This window comes from Hyaloscypha bicolor, assembly GCF_002865645.1.
Source record: "Hyaloscypha bicolor E unplaced genomic scaffold K444scaffold_50, whole genome shotgun sequence".
Classification (NCBI taxonomy): Eukaryota; Fungi; Ascomycota; class Leotiomycetes; order Helotiales; family Hyaloscyphaceae; genus Hyaloscypha; species Hyaloscypha bicolor.
Window position 1 is genome coordinate 184848 of NW_020194552.1, and position 21405 is coordinate 206252.

The window sequence follows — 21405 nt, forward strand, 5'->3', positions numbered from 1 at the left end:
ATTCTTTTATTTTTCTTAAGCTTTTTACTTGTTTTATAAATAAGCTTCTTAATTTAATTATAAGAGCTATTAGTAAACTTTATTACTAGTTCTAAAAAAATTCTTTTCTGTTTTTATTAATTTAATATATTTCTCTAATAGTTTTAATATATTTTAATATATTTCTTTTAATTATATTAAGCCTAATACCTTTATTTCTATTATTTCTAGGTTCTAGTATATTTTCTGGCTTTAAAATATTTTATAAAATTATAAAGCTTTTTATTTCTGATTTATAACTTATTAGTATACTTATAAGCTTTAATTATTAGTTTATTTACTTATTACTTTCTAATTCAGGCTTATTTTTTATTTACTTTAATAAGCTATTATATTATAATCTTTTATTTTTAAAAATTAATTTAATATTCTAAATCTTATTTTTTAAAAGTAATTCTATTATAATTTTTATATTATAGCTTTTAGTATATTTATAATTCTTTTTATAGAAAATGTTTTTATTAAATATAATATTATATATAAGAATTCAGATTTTATAAATATATTTATATAATATAATTTTAAATATTCTTTTATTTTATTTTATAGTTCTTAATTATTAGATATATTCTAGAATTATATATATAAATTCTATTTTAATTAAATCTAAAATTAATTATTATTTATATTATAAATTTTGAATTATACTAATAAGAATAATTATAAAATTATAAATTAAATACTTTATTTAATATTTTCTAGTTATATATATATAAAAGGTTTTAATTACATAAATAAATTACGGCTATAAAGCTTTCTAGCTATAACTTTTCAAGTAAATTAATTATTAAATATATTATAATAACTTTATTTATTTAGTATTATTATTTGGCTTATATATATAGAAGAAAGCTTGATTTTAATATTTTATTTCTTTGCCTAAATTTAATAAAATAATGTTTCTTAAATTAAAATAATTATTTTCTTTTAATTATATTAAATACTAGTATATTCTTCTTATTTAATAAAAGATATCTAAAGAGATTTTTATTAAATTCGTTTTTAATATTTAGAATCTAGCTTGAATTATTATAATTATTTAAATAATTAAGTAAATTTTATATAATTCTTTAAAATAGCTAAATAAACTTTCTTTTAGTTAGCTTATATAAAATTATTTATTTAATATATATTTAAATATAAAATTCGTATAAAACTCTTATTAATTTATTAATCTTTATATTATATATATAATTAATAAGCTTTTATAAAGCTTTATAAAATAATTATTTCATTCTTATATACTATTTTTCTTTTAAATTACTTTTTAGCTTGAAATACTTCCTTAATTTCTTATATTAAGCTTTAATTTAATATTTAAATATTAAAAATATAAGTATATTATTAGTACTAATAAAAATTTCAAATGAAATAATAAAATAAATAAAGAATAGCTTATATTTAAAGAAAATTAAATTGAATTTATATTTTAATTATTATTAATTTACTAGTAATATATAGTATTATTATATAATATATACAAATTATAAATATATTAAATTAGTAAAATATTTAATATTTAAAAATAAGAATTATAATATTATAATATTAATATATAATTTCTAAATTTACTAAGTCTAATAGAATCTAGTTTATTAGTCGAGTTATTTATAAGATATAAGGTTATATAATTATATTTTATATCTTATATTTTATTTCCCGAATCTTATAATTATATATATAACTTTTAAAAAAATAGCTATATTAATATTAGAACTTTTCTAAAAACGCGAAAAATAGTATTTTTCTCTAATTATATACTAATTTTTTAATTTGGTCTAATATTAGATTTTTTAAATACTTTATATATTTATATTATTTTTAAGGTTTTAATTATATATTAAAAGCTATAGCCTTTTATATATAATTTCCTTTTTTATAATATTCTTTTATTTTATATATTTATTTATTTTTATTTTCTATTTTTATTTTCTATTTTCTATTTTTATTTCCTATTTTATATATTTATTTTCTATTTTATTTTATTTAATTCATTTCTCTATATTTAATTATATAATATTTATATTAATAAAGTATTTAAAGGTATTTAATAGTTTCGATTTTATTATAAAATTAATTTTATTAATTTCTATAATCTTTTATTATTTATATATTTAATAAAAATATATTATATTAATTATTAGATATTTCTCTAGAATAATATTTAATTTAATAAGGCATTTATATAAATAACTAGTAATAATTTCATTTCTAGTACTTTATTAATTATAGATTTAACTAAAATACTTATATTAAAACTATAAACTATATTATATAATTTCAAAACTAGAATACTTCTAGTAATTCTCTTATATTTAATAGAGAACTAATAAATAATATTAGTATATCTAGTTTTATTTACTAAAACCAGAATATATTTAATTTAAAAAAGAAATTTCTATTATTTATAAATAAAGTATTTATAAAAACAATTAAATATAAGAATTTCTTTATTAGCTTTATAAATTTTAGTTCTTTAATAGTATTTTTAATTTACTATTAAATATATTTATTAAATACTTTTATATTAGCTTTTGAAAGTTTAATAGCTTAAGTAATAATTAATAAATTATATAAAGCTTTTAGTTAATAGACTAATATAATATATACTTTTTTAATATATTAGATAATATATTAATTCTTAATAAATAATACCTCTATTACTTATAATAATAGTATTTTTATATAAAAGTAATTCTAGTAATATTTATATAAATAATACCTTTATTAAATTTGAAATTATAATTAAAATTAAGGTATTTATACTTTTTAATTAAAAACTTAGCCTTTTAAAGCTTTAATTACTTTGTTTTCGCAAAGTTATTAGTTTTAATAAATAGAATATTATTAATTTAGAGCCCAATTATTATGAGCCAGGCCTTTAATATAAAGAAAACTAGTGGTTTTTAATATAAGAAAAATTCATTAAAGAAAGAAGCTAAAAGCAAGCCTTAATTTCCTAGGAAATAAAGAAGTATAATTATATAAGAGTCTAGTACAAGTATTATATACCAAGTATAAAAACCGGGTCTTAACTTGCTATATTATTCCCTTCTTCTCCTTTATATATAGCTTTCGAAAAAAAAATCTCAAGCCTCTTGCCATATACGAGATCCTTCTCTTTGCCTTTACCTTGAGTATTCTTTTAAGCCTCTACAGGCTCCATTCGCTGGCCTCGTATTCGCGAGGGCTTCTGTTCTTGTCTGTAAGTATTCTAAGCCTCTACAGGCTCTATTCGCTAGCCTTACATTTGCAAAGGCTTCCGTTCTTATTCGTAGGTATTCTAAACGCCTCTACAGGCTCCCGTTCTTATCCGTAAGTATTCTAAGCCTTTACAGGCTCCATTCGCTAGCCTCGTAATCCGCAAAAGCTTCCGTTCTTATCCGTAAATATTCTAAGCCTTTGCAGGCTCCGTTCGCTAGCCTCGCAATCTGCAAGGGCTTCCGTTTATAGGTATCATTAAGCCTTCACAGGCTCCATCCACTAGCTTTGCTATTCGCAAGGGCTTCCATTCTTTGCAAGTATTATAAAGCCTTTACAGGCTACTTATTCGCTAGTCTCGCAATTCACAAGGGCTTCCGTTTATCCGTTGGCCTCGCCATATCGAGGGCTTTCCTTCTTTACTTGCTCGTCCCAAGAATAATGGCTAAATAAAGGCTAAAAGCCTCTATTTTACTCCTTTACAAAAAATTTCCGGGGGGTTTTTTTTAAAAAAAAGATTCTAATATTACGGGCCAGGCCTTTAATACAAAAAAAACTAGTAATTCTTGATATAAGGAGAATTCATTAAGGAAAGAAGCTAAAAGCAAGCCCTGATTTCCTGGGAAATAAAGGAATATAATTATATAAGAGTCTAATATAGGCACTATATACCAAATATAAAAACCGGATCTTGACCCGCTATACTAATAATTCCAAAGAATTACTTATTATAAAGAAAATAAGAATTATAAATTAATTATTTTATAGAAAGCTTATTAATATAATAGAAATAATAAGTTTTAAACTAGTAGTTTCTAGCTTCTAATATATTATATAGTAGTTTTATAACTTTTAGATTTAAATTATTATTTAAATTTAGTTATTTAGTAAATTTATAAAATAAATTAATATAAAAATTATAATTAAGTAAGGTTATTAATTAAATATAATTATATAGTATTTATTATTATACTAATAATACTAAAAATAATTCTTTAGCTAATATATTAAATAATAAGTACTTATATTAATATTATATATTTCTTATTATTATTATAAATTTAAATAATTAGTTTCGACTTTTTAAGCTCTTTTTCTGTATTTTTATTCTTAATTTTATTAATAAACCGGGAATTAAAAAAAAATATTTCTTTTAGTATTTAAAATTTAAAAATAACCTTAAATATTTTTTTTCTAAAAAGCTAATAATTTTAATTTAATAGAAGTTCTTATATAAATTATTATTTTATAGAAATACCGTAATATTAGAGTTCTATTATATAGTAATTATATACTAATAGTTATATATAGGCTCATGTGACTATACTTACTATATTTAAGCTTTGGCTACCCGTACTATACCTCCTTTCTTCTATATCTATCTATATATTATTATTATAATATAATAATAACATTTTATTATAATAATTAGTAGCAATGCTCTTTAATTCGATTTAATCAGGGTCTCCTTACTCTTGATTACCTGCGAATTCCTCTATACCTCCCCCAGCAAGCCCTCCAAAGCTCTGCTCCAACCAGTTAATCTTTTAATTAAGTCATTGACTGGAAATCGTTAATATCTCTACGGCATCGCCATGCCTTTCAATTAGACCTCTTAATTGAGCATTCTAATTAATAAACAAATCGATTCTCAGTTATCGCCATCCGTACGATAATTACCATTGTCTGAATCGGAGTACTCGCCCTCTACCGATACTACCCTCCCGATACTTCCGTACCATAAACGACCTGCGTATTAACCATAGCGTACATAAACATCGCAATAGCCTCCTTCTCAACTTGACATCCCTGTATGCTTCGTATAGCCTCGACTACCATTCTCTTGCCGTCGAACAGCCTGCTCTCCTATCGACGAGCCTTCTCCTTCTCCTGCCGTCGAACAGCCTTCCTTAGCTTATCGACAGCTCCCTGCTTCTCTCCTGCGCTCCTGCACTTCCCTCCTGCGCTCCTTGCGTATCGAATACATATATACGGTACTATTGGGACGCTTTGGTTACTGGCATTAGGCTATGGGGTTCAGGGATATTGGATAAGGCTGTTTTTTGAGCTTTTGGGTGGAATTTGTTCGATTTTCTGTCCTTTTCGAAAAATTGGCTCCTATATACGAGTAAATCGTATATATATATAGTATAGAGGACCATGCAGTTCTTTCTTTTTTGGGGGCATATATTGCATGGCAATTATATACTAGTGGTCACGTGCAGGCTTACGTAACCACACTTACTGTATTTAAGCTTTGGCTACCCGTACCATATTTCCTTTCTTCCATATCTATCTATATATTATTATTATAATATAATAATAACGTTTTATTATAACAAGTTCTTATAAGAATATTCTTTATTATATTTTAATAAAATAATAGAAATAATAAAAGAAATTATACTTGTATTACTTTTAGCTTTATTATAAAATTCGGATTTAAATTTAGGACTATTAGTACTAATTTCAATATTTCCTATATAAAAGGGCTTTATAAAAATTAAATAAAAGATAATATTACTATATAATAAAACTAGTATATAGTTCTTTCTATTAATAGCTATTAGCTTATATAGCTTATTTTAATTACTAAATTAATTAGTATTTCTTTTATATTATATAAAAATATTTGAATTTAGGAGAAATTCATAAATATTAATAATATTAGAACTATTTCGGGTATTTAAGATATTTATAATTTAATATTTAGCTTAAAGCTTCTAAATTTCTACTATTATCTTTTCAAGTATTACTAATTATTATAATATAATAAATAATAAAATTATATTTAATTATTTAAAATAAAGTATTATAAATTAAAAGAATTAAAATATTATTATTAAATTCTATAAAATTATTAATAGCCTTAAAAGCTATTTAAAATATAATATCTTTATTAATTCTATTAATTCCGGCTATAATAATTAAATAAATATATTAAATTAGGCTATAATAATATTCTATAATTCTAATAAAATTATAAGCTTTTATAAAAATAATTTTAATTTTGGTTTCTATAATATTTATAAGCTAAATAAACTTCTTATTAATAAATTGCTTTTCGGTATTTATTATAGTTCAGGTTTCGATATTCTGGTTATCTAATAGCTAGTATAGGAATATATATAGAGATATTTAGGATACTAAATCCCTTATAGGCTTAGTATATTACGGGTATACTTTATTTTTATAGCCTCTTATATTCTAGTCTTCTCTTCTTTAGCTTTAAATTATCTTTATAAGAGACCTTCTATTTTACTTTCCAAGCCCTGAATATTATACCTGTAATAGTATTTACTATAATCTAATTAGAAAGGCCTAAATAATTATTAATTTAATATTATTTAAATATATTTCAAATATATATTATACTAATATTTTAAAGCTATTAGCCGGCTTAATATTAAATACCTTTATTAATAATATAAAATATAGGCTTATTAGAAATATAGAAAATATTAATAATAATAAAATAATTAAAACTAATATTATTTCTTAAATTAAACTTGAATTATTTTAATAAATATTCGAATTTCTAGTATTATTTATAATACTTTATAAAATACTCAAAGGCTTTTATATTAATATTATAGCCTGCTTATTCTAATATATTTCAAGTTTATTAATAAATAAATAACTAAAATAATAATATAAATATTATAATTCGATTTCTATAAAAAAGCAAAAATTATAAATAAAGAATTCAGAAATAAAGCTCTATAATATAATATTTTAAAGCAAGAAAAAGTATCTAAAATATTATATTATAAATATATAATATTTGGTAAAAATAATAAAATAATAAGTAAAATTATTAAAATAATTTCTAGCTTATCTATATTAGCTAAGTTAAATAAAAATAAAGTTTTTAAAAATATAATATAAAATCATATTTATTTATTTAGTATATTTACTATTATAAATCTAATAAAAAATATTAATTTAATATTAAACTAAATATTAAATAAACTTTTAATAGTTTTATTAAATTTAATACTATTATTAGTTTATTATAGAATTTGAAATTAGTTAAAACTAGTAATTATATATCTAAAGGCTCTAGTATTAATTATAATTTTATAAAAGTAATAAATATTATATTTTAATATATTATTAATTATAAAAGTTTAAATATTTTTTATTAAGGATTTAATAAGTTTTAAGATATAATTTTTATTAATTATTTAATATATAAAAGAAAGAGAAATAAAATTATTTATAAGAGTATTAGTTATTATCGGTTCACTAGTAACACATGGCACCGTTATGTAGGCGTGGAAATGCTGGTTGCGTTGGTTGGTGAAGTTGTTATTATTCAGAAGTAGGGATCGCAGTATCGTGGTATTGATATGCGATCCCTAAATCTGCTAAGCCTAAAGGGGTCTAGTCTACTGGTCGAGTCACTAATGGGACGCGAGGTCACATGACCATGTCCCGTATCCCATGTCCCATTGCCCATGTCCCATTGCCCATGTCCCGTGTCCCGTGTCCCGTGACTACGCACGTGACTCCCAAAGGAACAGCTGTACCAACAGTTATAGTTATTAATAAAGCAAGAATAATAAAAGTAGCTAAAAAGCTTTTAATTAAAATAAAATAGAACTCTAAGTAATATTTCTCTTTTTTATTTATTTTTATTAATAAAGCCTTAAAAGTATTATTTACTAATTTGTTTTTATTATTTTTATTATTATTTTTCTTTTTAATTTTAGTAATATATTATATATAAATATTACTAAAGTATTTATTAAAATTGCAAGTATTTCGAAATCTAAATTAATAAATATTTTTATTTTTAAATTAAGCCTTTTTAGTCTTTTATTTCTCTAATATATATTTCTAAAACGAGTATTTAGGTTTCTTATATATAAACCATAACTTTAAAATATAATTATTATAGATTTCGAAATTATAGCTAGATTTATATTAGTAATTTCCGAATAAATAATAGTTTAAAGAATTTTAAAAATAGTATTATTAATTAGTAAAATAAATTTTAGTATTAATTTATTATTTCTTTTAATAAATAGTAATAAGTAGTTAAAGCTTATTAATAAGCTAGCCGAGTTTATTAGAAGAATCCGAAACTATATATTAGTATATTAGTAAATATTAACAAAAAATAATAATTTTATTATATAAGAATTTAATATTTTATAAAGCAGAAATAAGGCTATATTATAATTATTAAAATAATAATATTTTATTTATTTAAATTTCGATATTAGAAATTAGAGCCTTTAAAAAAGGTATAAATATTTATATAAGCCTCTTTATATATATATATATTAAAAGAATTAATTATTATAAAAGTAGTCTTATACTAATTCCTTTATTATAATAGGGAAAGCTCTTACTAATACCTTTTTTAAAAACTTTATATATTAGTAAATATTAAGAAATATAATAAATTTATAATTAAAATTACTATTAGTTTTATTATATTTCTATATTTTAAAATATATCTTTATTATTTCTCTAATAAGCTTTCTAGTAATAGTAATAAATACTAATTAATAGATCTTTAAACTCGATAGTAGTAATAATTATAATAAAAAGAAAAGTAGTAAATATTTTTAATTTAAAAAAGATAAATAAATAGCTTAATTTCTTAACTAAAAATATCTAATTCTCTTATATCTAATTTTTTCTAAAATAAAATTAACTAATATAATAGATTTCTATAAGAGATCTAATTTAATTAGGCTATTTTTAATAATATTAGCTTTATTTTATAAATGTTTTATTTTTTTTAAATAAGATTAATTAGGAATTATATAATAATAAGATTCTTATACTAAAATAAGATTCGAAAACTTTATAATAATATATAGCTAATTTAATTAAATATTATAATATTAAAGTTCTTAAAATTATTCTAAAATAGATTTTATAAATTATTATTATTTTTCTATTTTTTAATTAGCTTCTTTCTTTTATTAGTATTTATATTAAATCGAGTTTAGTTTCTTTTTAATATATATATATAATTTATAATAGATTTATAAAATGAATTTAATAATAAAAATATTAAAATATTAAAATAAATATTTTACTTTTAAAATTTTTATTTATAATAAGAAATTTAAGAAATGAAATATTATAATTTTAGAAGAATCTAAAGCTTAAAGGGCTCGATTTAATAGTAAAATCAAAGTATAATTAAAGAGCTTTAGATATATATATAGAATATATATTCTAGTAAAAGGGTTTTATAAATTCGAGTATTATATAAATAAAAAAGATGGTTTTTAAGAAAGTAGTTTTAAAGCCAAAAAAGTTAGTTTTAAAAAATAATAGAAGTTAAATAAATAATTAAATAAATAACTAATTATTTATTAATTAATAAAAGTTAAATATTTTTTATAGGCTATTTAATACTTTTATAAAATTACTAAATAGTTTCTTTCTTTAATATAAAATAAACTAGATTTGTTTTAAACTATTAAATATTTTTAGAATTAATCTAAAATCTTTTCTAATTTATAAATACTAATTAATTAATATTAGTTTATTAGTAATATATAATATTATTATATAATATATATAAAATATAAATATATTAAATTAGTAAAATAATTATATTTTATATTTTATATTTTATTACTTATATTTCATTATTTATATCCCGTTTTTCGAGTCTTATAACTATATATATAACTCTCGAAAAAATAATTATATTAATATTATATTTTCTTTATAATTTTCTAATTTAATTATAAGATTATATTTATAATATTAAATTTTTTTTTTACTAGGCAAGCTCTAAAAACAATATTTATATAAAATCCTTTAATAATTATAATATTATAAAGAATTAAATCTTTAATATATAATTTTATAAGTTTATTAATTATATTTAATAATTAAAAACTAGTTATTTTTGCTTTTATATAATTATAAAAGAAAGAAAACCTCTAATAGGGCTTTATTAAATTAAGTTAATTTCTTTTTATATTTCTAATTCTTTTTATAAAAAAGGCTAATAAAGCTTTCTAATTTTATATTAATTATTATAAGCTAAATAATTTAATATAAAAGATTTTTTTTCTTTTATTTACGAGATTCTTATATAACTAGTTTAAGTTAAGGTCTATTATAAAGCTAGATATTTAATAAATATTTTATTAAATTTAAATAAATTCAAAATTAGAAGAACTTATAATATTCTATATAAGATATAGGGCTTATAAGTATAAAGTTCTTTAGAAAAGCCTAATTAATAGCCCTATTATATATTAGAGATATATAAATAATTTTTTTTTAATTACTTTAATATTTTTTATATAGCTTACTAAAATAATATTCTAATTTATTTAAATAATTCTTTTAAATATAAAAACTATATATAAAAGGTTTTTTAATAATTATAAAATACTAGCCTTTAAGCAAATATTAAGAAATTAAAGTTTAAAGTTATTTATATAAAATATCTAGGCTTTATTATCTTTATTAAGGGCATTAAAATAAATTTAGATAAAATAGTAATTATTAAAAACTAGTAATTACTAATAATAATTAAAGAAATATAAGACTTTTTAGGCTTTTATAATTTTTATTAGTATTTTATTATAAAATATAATCATATAATAAAGCTTTTAATAATTTTAATATATAAAGAAGTCCCGTATAAATAAATAAATTAATATTAAAAAGATTCTAATAAGCTAAAGCAAGTTATATTTTTAATACTAATTTTATATTATTATAACCCGAATTTTTTTATTATAATTAAAACAAATATATTAAATAAAGTTATAACTAGTATTTTCTTATAATAAAACCCTTAAATAAAACTCTAGTATTTAATAGTATTCTTTTTTAAGATTATATAGCTAATAAAAGTAAATTATAATATTTATAATAAAGAATTATTTACTATTATTTTCTTTTTAATTAAATAATAAATAAAGCTAAAAGGCTTATAAGAAGTACTTTTTATAATTTACTTAAATTATTACGCTTTCAAATACTTTATAATTATAAAAAGCTTTTAATAAAACAAGTTTATTAGGCAAAATATCTTTTTTATTACTATTTCAGGCTTATATATTAAATAAATAAATTAAATAAGCAAATACTCTAAATAAGAAATACAAGAATATAACTATTTAAAATAAAATAATAATAGCCTATTAAACTCAATTCTTTTCTTATAATAAAAGATTAATAATAATATAATATAGGATTTTTAGTTAGCTCTAATTAAGGCCTTAATAAGCCCGGCTTAGAAAGAAACTTAATATAATAATATCTAGCTTATAAATAAGCTATTAAATAAGAACCAAAAGTTATTAGAACTAGAAAAGCTATAAAATAAAGCAAGAAATAAAAAAAAAGTATTTAAATATTATAAAATAGCCTTTTCTTATAATATAATAAACTATTTATATTTAGTAATATAATAATATTCGAGATATTTTTATATATTATTTTTATTTAAAAGATATATATATAGCCTCTAATAAAATATTTAGAATAAGCTAAGCTTTAATAGCTTTTTTAGGCCCGCTATTACTGGCTAGACCAGAATATAAATATTAATTAATATAAAAATAATTATTATATTTACTAATAATTTCATATTTTTAAAAATATTAAACTAGATCTCTTATATTTATTACTAGTTTCTAATTACTTCTAATAATATATATTAGTAAATTTTAAGAAATACCTAAAAAATAAAAATAAATATAATATAATAATAATTTTTATTAATTACCTAAATAAGTATTTTATTATAATTCTTATTTGAAATATAATTATAGCTAAATATTAGTATAGCTATTTCTTTGGAAGTCACGTATATAGTTACGGGATACGGGATACGGGATATAAGTAATAGGATATAGGTAATAAGATATAAGATATAAGATATAATTATATAATCTCGCGTCTTATTAATAACTTAACTAATAAACTAGATCTCTTTAGGCTTAGCAGATTTAGGAATTATATATTAATATTATAATATTATAATTCTTACTTCTAAATAATAACTTTACTAATTATATATAAATAGTATTCTATAACTTATATAATAGTATTATATATTACTAGTAAACTAATACTAATTAGTTTATATTTAGATTAGAATAAGGTCTATTTATATATATAGATTAGGAAGAATTAAGCTATACTTACCTAAGATTTAGTTACTTAGGAATAAAGCTATTATTCTAGTTAAAGAGAAAATAACTATTAATTCTATTACTTGTAATTTGGTTATATAGGCAAGAAAGATATTTAATCTTACTAAGGTCTAATTATACTATATTAAAGAAGGAAATATTTATTAGTTCTATTACCTATAATTCGGTTATATAGATAAGAAGAGTATTTAATCTTACTAAGTACTAAAATAGTTAGCTATTTAATTATCCTATTTTATTTCTATTTAACTCTTATAAAACCTTCTTAAAAACTATTTTCTTTTAAATCCCTGGGGCTTTTAAGCTTTAGAACTATTAAGTTCTTTCGGAATCTTAATATTTTACTTCTTAAATTTCACTTCCTAAATTTCTTATTATAAACGAAATTTTTACCTTAAATATAATACCTATTATAAACTACTTATTTTATAAACTATTCTCTTTTTTATAAACCTACTCTTCTTATAAACTACTATATCTTAAACTAGATATAAGCTTATAAAATATATAATAGTAAAATATATTATAGTAAATAATTTCTTTATTAGATCTATCTAATCTAATTACTTTATAGATAATAATAATTTCAAGGAATTAGTAAGAAAATAAAGATATAGGATTAATCTAAACTTTACTAAAGCAGATAAGATAACTAAGTTTTTAGATACTAAGCTATTTTAATATATTCTCTATAAAATAGTTAATAATAATCTTTAGGAGCTATTTAGATATAATTTTAAGAACTTTATTTATTAAGGAAACTTTAATAAATTCAAACTCCCAGAGATATTATACCTATATAAGACTCTTTAGTATAGTAATATATTTATATAATAGAATAGTAATACTAATACTATTATAAATATCTTATATACTATTATAAAGGAAAATAAATAATATATATAATTAAATAAGAATATATTAGTAGCTAGACTAGATCTTATTAAGGAACTAATTCTATTAGGCTTTATTATTCTTATAAAGAATAAATGCCTAGAACCTATTATCTTTAATATTCCTATATTACTATTATTTTTTCTATTACTTTTTTTACTACTATATCCTATATCTTTACTAGATTTATATACTAGTACGGAAGCTCTAGGAATAAATAATATACTATTATTATTATTATAACTATATCCGAATAATTCCTAATTTCCTTTAATTATAAGACTTATTAGGGAAGTTACTAAAATTTATATTAAAGAATAAAAGTATAATAGATCTAATAGTAATTTTAATTATAAACTTACTATTTTCCTTAATATTTACTAATATATAGAGCTTTTATAAAAGGTACTAATACGAGCTTTTCTTACTATACTAAAGAAACTAGTTCAAGACTATTTCTATAATAACTAGCTCTCTTAATATATATATAAAGAGGCTTATATTAATATTTATAGCTTCTTTAAAGGCCCTGAATTTAAATATCGAAATTTAGATAAGTGAAATACTATTATATTAGCTTCTATAATAGCTAAATTTCCGGAAAAGATAATATTTGAGACTATTTAATTACTAATTAATAAACTATATTAACTATAGTATAATCTTATATCTAATTTATAAAATACCGAATTTCTCTATAATAAGATTATTACCTCTTACTAAGGCTCCCGGATATATAGATATATAATCTCAGATCCTTCTATAAATCTCGGCTAGCTTATTAATAAGCTCTAGTTATCTATTACTATATATAAGAGCAAATAATAAGCTAATCCCGAAACCTTTTTTACTAATTAATAATATTATTCTTAGAACTTTCTAAGCTATTATTTCTCCGGAAATTATTAATACGGACCTAGCTATAATTTCGGAACCCGTAATAACTATTCTAAGTCTTATAATTATAATAATTATATTCTAAAGTTATATTTTATATATAAGAAACCCGAATATTACTTATAGAAATATATACTAGAGAAATAAGAGACTAAAAAGGCTTGATTTAGAAATAGAAATATCTATTAATTCAGATCCCGAAATACCTATAACTTTAATAAATACTTTAGTAATACTTATATATAGTATATTACTAAAGCCAAAGATAAAGAAAGTAATAAGGGTAATAAGAATAAACTAGTAAATAATGCTTTTGAGGCTTTATTAATAGAAATAGATAAAGAAGAGAAATATTATCCAGATTTCTATTTTACTTTAATTAAGAGCTTTTTAGCTACTTTTACTACTTTTACTTTACTAATAATTATAGCTAATATTCTTATAGATAACCTTATTTCTCTTTTCCTTATATATTAGATAATAGGCGAAAACCATATCTTAGAGCTTATTAAACCCTTAATAAAAAATGCCTAGACTTTTATAATTAATAATATATTAAGATATAATACTTACTACTTTTATAAAGTTATAATTAATACTAGAGCCTCTAGATACTTAATTACTAGTTCTAACTAATTCCAAGCTTTTTAGTAGACTAATAATAGTATTAAACTTAATAAAACTACTAAAGATTAAGTTAATATCTAGTTTAGTATTAGATCTATATCTTCTATTAGATTTATAATAGTAAGTATACTAATTAGGTAAGTATAATTTCATATTATATCTTTAAAAACTTTATTTTTACTTAGCTTAGCTAATATAAATAAGCTAAGGGTCTATTTTAATAATCTTACTAATTATCTTATTACTTTTACCGGAAAATATATATTTATAATATAATATTTTAGATACTTTTTCCTATTTTAGAATACTATATTATAAGGCTTTATTTCCGAATTCTTTATTTATAATTCCTGCTTTTTTATAAAAATTAAATTATAATATTTATATTATTATTTTAGTTATTTATTTATTAGTAAGCTCTAAAATATACTAGAATAAGCAGGCTATAATATTAATATAGAAGCTCTTAAGTACCTTATAAAGTACTATAAGTAATACTAGAAATATAACTAATTATCTAGATAATTTAAGTTTAACTTAAGAGATAATATTAGCTTTAACTATTCTATTATTATTAATATTTTCTATATTTCTAGTAAGCCTATACTTTATATTATTAATAAAGGTACTCGATATTAAGCTAGCTAATAGCTCTAGAATATTAGTATAATATATACCTGGGATATTCTTAAGTAATACTAGATTAATAACTATTTAGGCTTTCCTAATTAGATTATAGTAAATACCAGAAAGTAGTTTACTAGTAAGAAGTTTACTTAGCTTGCAAATACTATAGGAACTAAGATTAAGATTATTTTTATAGAAGCTTATAATTCTATTAGAATTATAGAATACTATTATAGCCTAATCTAATATACCTATTTTATTATTATAGCCAAAGTTAATAGAATTAATAAGGATACCGTATTCTAAATAGCTTTTAAGACTATTAATAACTTTATGAGACCTAATAGTATTATTCTAACCCTTTTAGTTTATAGTACTTTACCTTAAATAACTAAATATAATACCCTATTACCTATTATATTATAATAATTAGTAGTACTTAAGAAAATAATAGTAGAAATTTAGAAGTTTTAAGCTAGATATTAAATTATAAATACTTTAAATACCCGAAATAGTTCTAGTATTACTAATATCTATAAACTATTTCTAAATTCGAATATTCTTATTTAGTATAAAGGAAATACTAGTTAATCTAGTAATTAGGATAGACTATATAAGCTAGTAGCTATTAATAAAGAGAACTATATACTAGCTCTATTATATAATAATACTACTTTCTGTTTAATTTCTATAAAGCCCTTTTATATAGGGGATATTAAGGTTATTACTAATAGCCCCGAACCTAAACCTATTCCCGAATCTAATAATAAGGCCAAAGGTAATATAGGTATAATTCCTCCTACTATTTTACTAAAGTATAATAAAGAATACTCTTATAAGATCCCGAATATTACGGTATTTCTATAGGATAATAAATTATATAAGAATTCCTATTAAGTTAAAGTTACTAGCTTCCTAGAAAAAGATATATTTAAGGTTATTTTTAGATCTCAGATACTAAAAGAAATATATATCTTTAACTCCCGGTTTATTAATGAGATTAAGAATAAGAATATAGAGAAAGAGCTTAAGAAATCGAGACTAGTTATTTAAGCTTATAATAATAGTAAGAAATATATAATATTAATATAATTACCTATTATCTAATATATTAGCTAGAGAATTATTCTTAGTATTATTACTATAATAATAGATACTACGGAATTATATTTATATAATATCTTGCAAGCTTATATCTAATTAATAATCTTACTTAATTATAATTTCTATATTAACCTATCCTATAAGCTTACTAAAGAGCTAAATCTAAAAAATAATTCTGTTCTAAAAGTTATAAAACTATTATATAGTATACCAGAAACTAGGAACTACTAGTTTAAGACTTATTATTTCTATTATATTAATAAGCTTTCTATAGAATAGTCGACTTATAACTCTTGCCTATTTTATAGTAAGTAACCCTTTGGAATTATTAGCCTTTAAACTAATAATACCTTATTTATTAGAACTAATAATTTTATAAAGGCAAAGTAACTAAAGCTTTATAAAACTAAGTTCTTGGCTAAGGAGCGTGAATTCCTTACTTTTAATTATAATCTCAAATTTAATAGAGGTATTATTTATATAAATATTACTAGAATTACTTTTATATAAGAATACTAGTATAAGAACCTCCGAACTATTTCTATAAAAAATACTATTATTATAAGTAGTAGGAATACTATTTATTAAAATCTCTTTATTAAGAACTAATATATTACCTAATATATAAGAGAAGCATATATTATATTAGTCTATTAACTAGAAGCTTTATATAATCTATTAATTACTATTTAAGCTATTAAATTTTTAGAAACTAATATAAAGGTACTTAATAAGTATATTTAATAGTAAATTGAGAATATTACTAGAGAACTGAGATTTATAAAGCTAGTAAGAGAGTTCTTATATTTAATTATTTTTATAAATACTTTATTTGCAAATAATAGAGATCTCTTCTCCTAAATTAGATATATTTTAGTTCTAGTAAATAGAACTAGATATACTAATATTATTTACTAGTTCTCTATTAAATATAAGAGAATTACTAGAAGTATTCTAGTTTTAGAACTTTATAGTATGGCTTATAGTTTTAATATGGGTGCTTTAGTTAAATCTATAATTAATAAAGTACTAGAAATAGAACTATTACTAGTCGTTTATACGGATTTAAAGTCGTTATACGAATACCTTATTAAATTAGGTACTACTCGAGAGAAATACCTAATAATTAATATAATATATCTGTGCCAGATATATAAATAATAAGAAATTATAGAAGTCAAGTAAATTAAAGGAAAATCGAATCCTGCTAATTCTATAATAAAATTAAAGCTAATAAATGCCCTCAAGTACCTAATTAATATGAATACTATATAATTAGATATAGAGAAATAGGTCGAGTATAAATAGGGCAGAAAATAGATATATGAGATAAGAGGATATTATGGAATAGGAAGTTATATATAAAAGGCTATGGCCTTTGGTATATAACTAAAACCTTAGAAGTAATATAAATATATAGAGCGTTTGGGAAATCTGGTACTAGGCCGGATTAGGGAATTTGTATATAATTAAAAAGAGATACTATTTTTCGCGTTTTTAGAGAGTTTCTAGTATTAGTATAGCTATTTCTTTAGGAGTTACGTATATAGTTACGGGATATAGGATACGGGATATGGGTAATAAGATATGAGTAATAGGATATGGGATACGGGATATAATTATGTAATCTCGTATCCTATTAGTAACTTGACTAGTAGACTAGATCCCTTTAGGCTTAGTAGATTTAGGGATTATATATTAATACTATAATACTATAATTCTTACTTCTAAATAATAACTTTACTAACTATATATAAATAGTATTCTATAATTTATATAATAGTGCCATATATTACTAGTAAACTAATACTAAAGAATTAGTACTTTTATTTTTTACTTATATAGTTTATTAAATTAGTATTTCGAAAACTATAGTATTTTATTAAGGCTTCTAGTTTATATTAGATTTCTAAAATAAGTTCTATAAATATATTAATATAAAGCTTAAATTATTAATTACTAATAATTTTTAAACTAATAGCTAAATAGAAATTATTAATTAATATTTTAATTAATAGCTATATTTCTATATAAATTATTATTAAAATAATTAAAACAAATAAGTAATAATAATTAATTACTAGTAAATAGTTCTAGTTTATAAAACTATAGGCTAATTTCTATTCTTTATAGAAAAGAGCTATAAATTACAAATATTATTTAATTAGGAAATTTAAATATAATTAAATATTTCAAAAAAAAAACCTAAATAAGTAAGAAGTAAAGGCCCTAATAATATAGTTCTATAAATTATAATAAAGAATATAAGGAAATATAATATAAGTATAAAAGTATTATATTATTTGAACTAATAAATATTACTAACTAGTAGATTTCTAAATAAGAAATAAGATATAAATTATTACTAAATACTAGAGAAATAATTATTCGAGCTATAAGCTAGTTTACTAAATAGAAGAACTATATAAAATCCTAAAATAAATAAAATATTTCTTTAAACTCAAGCTTTCGAAATTAATAAAAATATATTTTATATTTTATATAAAGAAGCTATATAAAAACTCAAATAATTCTCTTTTTAAATAAGTAAATCCGGAGCCTCTATTATTAAAACTATAAAACAGAGAAATAAAATATAAAGTTTAAAAGATATTAGTAATAAAGTTATTTTATAGGAAGTTCAAATACCGAATTTAGTAAAAAAAATAAGACTTAGATCTAAAATAATATCCTGTATTCTTATTAAATAATAATACTTTAGCTCTTTAGAGTTTTTATAATAAGAACTTTAAATAACTAAAACTACCCTAGAACTTTTATTATTAGTTAGACTATATTAAGAATAATATACTACTAGAATTATATAATATAAATAAAATCCTATAATTCATATATAAAAGACCTCTGGTTTTTAATATATAACTTATAACTTGAGAATTTAATAGAAATCTTTAAAGCTCCGGAATAAGCTTATTTTAAAAAAGGGAATAATATTACGATTATTATAATATATAATACTAATAGAGATTAGACTAGAACTAGCTAGGTATATAAAGTCGAAATCGGGAAGTATAAGTCAAGGTTACGTGCCACGGCTTTGCTTAGGCTAGTATATGGGCCCGTATATAACTCGCAATTATTTAGATCCGAGGCTTCTTTAAGATCCTCTTCTCTTTTTTAGCTTTAAATTATTGAAATAGAAATAGTCTAATTATATTTTCTAGGTCCTAGATCTTATACTTATAATAAATATATTAATAATTTTAAATATTAGTTTTTAAAATTAAGTTTTTAATATTTATATTATTTTATATTAATCTTAATATTTTAGAACTTATTTATAATAAACAAATTCCTAGTTATTTAATAATTATTATAGTTTCGGTTTTATATTTTAATTATTTAATAAATATATATATATAATAAAGCTATATAATTATAAGAATATATATGAAATATATATAAAAAATTCAAATTATTAAATCTAATATAAGCTAATATATTACGAGATATATATTTATACTTTTATAACCTCTTATATTATAGCCTTTTCTTTTTTAGCTTTAAATTATTTTTATAAGAAATCTTTTACTTTACTTTTTAAGCTCTAAATATTATATTTATAATAATTCAAGTATTATTTTATATATTAAAAAACTATTATAAGTATTATATATATCTTATATTTTAATTATATAAATATATTATTATAATTTATTTATTATATTTTTAAATTTAATTTAATATTAAATTCGAGCTTATTATTACTTAAATTACTTCTAATAATATTAATTAATAAAAGTAATTTCTTTTTATAAAAAAGTTAATATAAAGTATATATTTTTTTAATAAAAATTACTTGAATTAATACTAAAAATAATTATATATATAAATTAAATTATTTAAGATTTTAATTAGTTTTTATTTTAAAAATACTAAATTATAATTATTAAATTAAATAATATTAAAATAATTAATTCTTAAATATTATATATAAAATTATTTATAAAGTACTTAATACTTTTAATGTTTTATAAAATATATAATAAAATAACTTAATATAAATATTATTATATTTTTTAAAATTATAAAAAACGCTTTTAATTTATATTTTACTTTAATAATTATATTTATACTTATTTTAAAATTAAGAAATAATTTTTTTTATAATCTATTTATAATATATTATTACGATAAGGTGATATTGCAGTAGTGGTAAAGAGCTTGAATTGAGCTAAAGGCTGTGTGCCGGGCTAAAAGCACTGGCTACACGCTAAGTCACGTGCAGTGGCACCACGTGACTGGTGCCACGTAACATATATATTTTAAATAAAAAGGCTTAATAAATAATTCAAGAGTTTTAATTAATAAAATAATAAAAAAAAGCTTTTAAATACTTAATAATAAATATTATTTTAATAATATATATTATTTAAAAAGTTCTTATTATAATATAGCTTTTTAATATATATTATATATTTATAATTTCAATTTATTTAATTAATTTTACTTTTATTATTTTCTTATTTTCTTAATTTAATTTCTTTTAATATTATAATATTTAACTTTTACTTATTTTATTATATTAACTTTTTTATATTTCTAGTTTTTGAGCTACTTGTAATATTTTAAAATTAATTCAAAATTCTATTTTTTTAAACTTGAAATAGTCTTAATTTTTTATTCTTAAATAATATTATAACTTTAGTCTTTTTCATATTTATTACCTTAGTTCTTATTAAAGTAATTATAAGATTTCTCTCTTAATTATTTCTTTATTTTTCTTTATTTTACTTCTATTTTACTTTTTAAAAAATTAATTAAGTTTCTTAAAAGTTTATTTATTAAAATAAAATTAATTGTTTTTAAAGAAGTTTTATTTTCTTTTTACTTAATATAA